A 6,438-nucleotide genomic window follows, 5' to 3' on the forward strand; every position below is an offset into this window, starting at 1 on the left:
CTCCACTGTACAAGACGTCACTGTTATCAAATCTCAGCTCCCTAGCTCGACATACTGGCTGTCAGAGGGGATTGTAGAAGAAAAACAAATTTGTCCTCAGTTGAGACGATACATGGGTGGCTGAATCCTCTAAAAGAATGAATGCAGTGAACTTGAAGGAGGAAGTTAAAGGAATATTTATCTTGGGAGGTGGGGTTTAGGGAAAACTAGAGAGGAAGTCGACAAATCCAAAGTGCTTTCCCCGTTTCAATGGTTGCATTGGAAATTTAATTCCAAAAAAGTACAATCACCCACAACTGCAGCATAATAAAACAAATTAAATTCTTTAACTCTGGAATGATTGAACTGGACTCATACTAATTTCAGTCTTTTACAGCTGAAGAATGAAGGAAGTGGTGCTGAAATTTTTCCCATAAAGTGGTTTACTGGACTGGGTGGCATTGCTCCATCCATCATCATGTCGTTAGCAAGCAATTCCCAGGAGCTCACAAGATTTCTATTTGTAGCATCTGTGGATATTCAGAGCGGCTTCACCATGGTGATGTTTGTTTGCTGTCCTGAAATCCAAACAAGTTGCCAATTTCATATAGTGGGCTGTAAAAACTATGCATCTAACTTGGGTTCTTGGTGCACTTTTCGTACCACCGATTGAGTTAAAAACACATTTATTGGGAAATTTCTGTCCAAGAGAGCGTAACTGTTTGACATTTAAGTGACAATATAAAAATCCAGCAATTAAAAAATAATCAAGTCTAGGTGACCCATAAAGGCAAAAAGTACACTTTTAAAAGTTTCACTAGATTTATTAATAGTTAAATCCCCTGTACAGCACTCTTCATTTATCTTCTTAACATGGACAATGTTGCCAGAGACCTATTTAAGACAAGGGTTAGAAAAGCTTTTCATCTGTTTTTGGAATTTCCCCATATGTGAAATGCCCAATGAACATGATGGTGAGCCTAGTATCTAAAACTAAGCTTGTTTAGCATGTAGCCAAAATTCAAGCCCCTCTGACAGCAGGTAACAGCTTTTAGTGCTGGCAAACTTTCTACAGACTTTGGAAACCTGGATTTGGGTCGTTTATCCCATTCATTCGGGCTGTTTGGTCCCTACACAGATCATATGTTGGGTTTAAGTCTGGCCTTTGCTTGAGCGACTTAACACGATACCTTTTATGAAACCACTCCTTTGTTATGTAACTAGGCTTCTTTTATGTAGACAAAGGTTTATGTATAAAAGGTGCATTCTATACCATGGGACCAAAAATGTGGTCTGGCCTTCTGCAGTAGTAATTATCCTTACAATGTTTGTAATCTGTGGTTCTAGAAGTTAAGAAAAAATGCTAAGTGCACCTCAGTTAATCAATACAAGTATTTATTTCCTTTATGGCAAAATTAAAATTTTCAGCCTACACCCTCTAACTTCCAGAAAAGAGTATACTCCTTTTCAGTTATCTTCAGGCCTTCCAAATTAAACATTTTTAACTCTGATTTTATTCATATTTCCTATTTAAAACGTCCTTTTCTGATATTAACGGTCGATCTATACTCCCATATAATGTCATTAAAACAGAAGCAGATGCCCTAAATCCGACCATAAGCCATCCAGGTAACTTGAAACTTTACAACGCATTTCCTCAAGACCCCCAGTAAGACATCTGCCAAAGCTGAAGCAGATCAGATGAACCAGTGTCGAGATAAGAGCTGAGCAGATGCACTTATACGCATAATACAGAGCTTCCTTTTATTTATTATTAGGAGCATCTTAAGTCATTCTGTTTTGTAGAAGCATTTCCATGTTGTCTTCTTCTTACACTATAAACCAGTCCTGTAAAGGAAAAGGACACCCCCACACATCTTCCTCCAAACCAAATGAAAATGAAGTAAAGGTGACTTTACCATTACTTTTACTCCTATGAAACCACACAGTAGTAAAGATAAAATAATATAATAATAGTGCCAAACTCCCCATAAAGACCAGTTTAGTGATGAATCAATCACCAGAGTCAAAGCAAGTCATAATTTTCCTGTAGTCACACACTCTGTAATTCCTTCAGTAGCCAGATTTATTCTTCCAAAATAAGCAGAACACAATTCTCCCCGTGTGAGTGCTCTCCTTTCACCACTTTATTTGTACAAATTAGTGAGTAAGCTATAATTTACAACAACATCACAGACGGTGAGCAGACGCCGCTTTCTGTGTTTTCATGACAAAAAAAGAGCTGGAACACAGAAGGGGCTGAATGCTGAATTCTGTTGAGTCACTCCCAGACTGCAAATAATGAACTGTATTTTTAAGAGAGTCCCAGACCATCCAGGGTGTAGACTATAAACAAAATGAGCCTCCGTGTGAGTGAACGGCACAATTTTGGGAAAGATGTGCCGAATGGAAATGACACGTCTCGGAATGGCGCAGTGTTTTCTTTTAATACGACATGGTTGCTTTCAGCTCACAGGCATTCACAAGAGCGCTCATGTGAAAGTAACAGTGTGATACCAGCATCTGCTCGGACCAAACACCAGCCTGCTTTCATTTGGTTCGGAGAAAGATGGGCGGGGGTGTTCTCTTCCCTTATCCGACCGGTTTCCTGATGGCCACTGTAAACACTGGCTCTCTCAAAGGTCACAGTGTTTGTCACTCTTGGGCCCCCGTGAGGAGCTCTGCTCTCATAAATATTAATGGCCACTGTACCGAATGGGGCCTCTGACTGTTAATATGGGGTGTAGAGGATGGGAGGTATAGGGCTGTTCCTTTTAACGCTGCAAGAGTCTCCTCCACTGTGGGGCCACGAGAAAACAGAGGGGAGGGACCTGGGAAAGTCTGGCCCTGATCCTGCATTTGGATCTTCCAAGTTGAAAGTGGCCTGTTTCGATTGCCAGGTGCTCACTTTGGCTCTGAAGATGAAGCCAGTGGTAATACACAGTTTCACTTCAGACTATATCAGCAGTCTGTTTGAATAAACAGTGTCTGTAAATTCTCCCCCAAGTGATTGATTAGCCTCCAGCCACTGCAACTATTCAGCACACCAAGCTGGGCTAGTACTGTATAATAAGCCTTATTTATCAGTTGGCCTCAGACAGCTTATGTAACTGTTATGTAACAGCATGAGTCCACACAGACAAGGTATACCATGCTTTCCCATTAGGCCTGAGCTATATAGCACACCCAACCTTCAAATAAAGAAAACCTCAGCACATCTGGTTGTCTTTTGAATTCAACCGCAACCAAATGATACGCAGACAACTGCCAGGATGGGCGAAAAATAAGCTTTTTTTGGATGAAAAACAACTTGAGTCTGTGAAGTGTGGATAAAAATTAGGTAAACTTTAAAGGAATGATCGTTTGATTCATGATCAAACAAAATAATAATGAAAAAAAAATATTTTTGCAGCTTTCTGAATATAAGATATGCTCTCTCTGAAATTCAAAAAGAAACCATCCAAACCGGATGGAATTTGTGAGGTATAAGACGTGTGAATCAATTCACATAAAATATCAAACATGAGAATATATATTTTTCAGGGATATTGCACATGCCTCCTGCTTGCTAGCACTGGGGGCTCATTTTTCTCTCGACTGGATATCCACACACTCTGTATCCACAGTCATAAAAAGAAGCAATATTTCACCAGCAGTGTTTTTGTTTCCTTATGAAATATGGCTCAGTGAGCAATGGCACCAGGCCTCTGTTCTGACAAGAAGCCAGTGAGGGTTGATGGATGGACTTCAGTTTGACTCATTGCAAGTGAGAGGGAATGACATCTGATCTGATGAGGTGGAAAATGACAGGATTGCTTCTGTTTCCATCAACCTCCAACCTCTGCTGGGTTTGGATCAGGAGAGGTAAATCACATCCTAACGCTTGTGTTTTTGTATTATGTAAACTTCAAATTGACCTCTGTTTAGCTGTACCTGATAGAAAATGATGATTGTCCTCACATAAAGGTTATTTCATTTCATTTGTGCAAGTAGCAAAAAGGATGCAAATACGGAGCCATAAAATCTGTATAGTGAGGATATTGGGGTGGATATTGGGCTCAGCAAAGCACTGAATGTTATCATGAAAGACAGCTACACAATTACCATCAGAATGTGATATAACATACAGTTACTGTTCAATAACTAACAAGCTATCACACCTTCACGAGTATCAAATATTGAAGAGTAACTACTTTATTATGACACCAATACAAAATTAACTACTGGATTGTTGCAAGTAATAATTTAAAGGGAGGAAACTGTAAAAGCCAGCAAGCGATCATAAGGTAAACATCCTTTTTTGCAATCAGTTGAACTACAGTTGAAGTAGTAACCATGATATTTCCATATATATAATAATCTGTTTCTTCACTCTCTAAGAATAGATGAACTATGACAACACAAAATTTATACTGACAGTCCATGAAAGTGTTTCCTCTGCTCTGCACATGTGCGTGAGACATTTAGGGCTGAACAGATGAACAGTGCAGACTTTCACTCTGTGTAAATGGGAAACAGAATCTTAGTGTTCGTCATACTTTGACAAATGAACTCTGGGAACAGTAACGTCCACCGCTCAAATATTTAAAGTTCTTCCTGTTTTTCACGTTATTCATTTATATGTTCATATTTAAACAAAGCCAAAGTTGTAAATAAGGAGATCAGCATATGTGCGGGTCATCCATGCGAGGAAAAAGCTTGCTCATGTGACCTGCTCATACTTCCCATTTATTTGGGAACATTTCGCTCTCTTCACACTGCTCTCAAAGCTCGACTTGAAACAGTTTCTTTTAAAAAGATTCTTGACACTGTGCTGTGTGACTGGGAACATCTGTCCCTAATATGGTCCTCTAAAGTTCCACAACTCTGGCTGTGTGCACAGCAAAAAAGCTCAACCAAACAAGACACCACCTATCCAGTCAGCTATAGCAGTACAACCAGGAAGTACTGTGTGCTGTCCAAGCATTAGCTGCAAAGTGAATTGGGTTGCTGTGCATAGGAATGGATTTGTGAGTCCTGTTTGCAATTGAAAACGGGTTGTTTAAGACTGTTTGAACTGAGATGCTGCACCGATACCCAAACCAAAGCAAAATCTAACGGACAACGAATCTAACGGATAAACAAAAAAAGCCCAAACAATATATATGTATATATATCTATATATATTTCTATCTATCTATCTATCTATCTCTATGTGTTTTTATATATATATATATATATATATATATATATATATATAATATAGCTGGATGTGATGTAAAGTATGGCTATGATCAATGCCCCACAGCTGGATACTGGAATGCCTAGAATTGTACAAGATCAATGGGACCCTAAGAGCCTTCATCAGGAACTCAATGGGGATGTGGCGTACAACACTAGAGGCCAACTCCAAGCCCATAGCACAAGTCACCATCAAGTGCGGGATCTACCAAGGAGATGCTCTGTCCCCACTGCTGTTCTGCATAGGCCTGAACCCCCTCAGTGAGATCATTAACAAGACTGGCTACGGATACCGACTACGGAACGGAGCAGTTGTCAGCCACCTCCTGTACATGGATGACATCAAGCTGTATGCCAAGAGTGAACGAGACATCGATTCACTGATCCACACTACCAGGCTATACAGCAATGACATTGGAATGTCGTTCGGACTGGAGAAGTGTAGTCGGATGGTAACAAAGAGAGGGAAGGTAGTCAGAACTGAGGGGATTGAACTACCAGAAGGCAACATTGCAGACATAGAGGACAGTTACAAGTACCTGGGGATCCCGCAGGCGAATGGGAACCATGAAGAGGCCGCTAGAAAAGCTGCAACCACCAAGTACCTGCAGAGGGTCAGGCAAGTCCTGAGGAGTCAGCTGAATGGTAAGAACAAGATCCGGGCCATCAACACGTACGCCCTGCCCGTGATCAGGTACCCTGCTGGGGTAATAGGCTGGCCAAAGGAGGAGATAGAAGCCACTGACATAAAGACAAGAAAGCTCCTTACCATGCATGGAGGGTTTCACCCCAAGTCCAGCACCCTGAGGCTGTACGCTAAGCGGAAGGAAGGGGGCCGGGGACTGGTGAGTGTCAGCACCACAGTCCAGGATGAGACAACGAACATCCAAGAATACATTGGGAAGATGGCCCCAACTGACCGAGTGCTCAGTGAATACCTCAGGCAGCAGAAACCCAAGAAAGAGGAGGGAGACGAGGAACCATCATGGAAGGACAGGCCCCTGCACGGTATGTACCACCGGCAGATAGAGGAGGTGGCTGATATCCAGAAATCCTACCAGTGGCTGGACAAAGCTGGACTGAAAGACAGCACAGAGGCACTAATCATGGCAGCACAAGAACAAGCTCTGAGCTACAAGATCCATAGAGGCTGGGGTCTATCACACCAGGCAAGACCCCAGGTGCAGGCTGTGTAAAGATGCCCCAGAGACAATCCAGCACATAACAGCAGGGTGCAAG

Source organism: Haplochromis burtoni, unplaced genomic scaffold (assembly GCF_018398535.1).
Source record: "Haplochromis burtoni strain Fernald_Lab_line unplaced genomic scaffold, NCSU_Asbu1 Contig_10, whole genome shotgun sequence".
Taxonomy (NCBI): Eukaryota; Metazoa; Chordata; class Actinopteri; order Cichliformes; family Cichlidae; genus Haplochromis; species Haplochromis burtoni.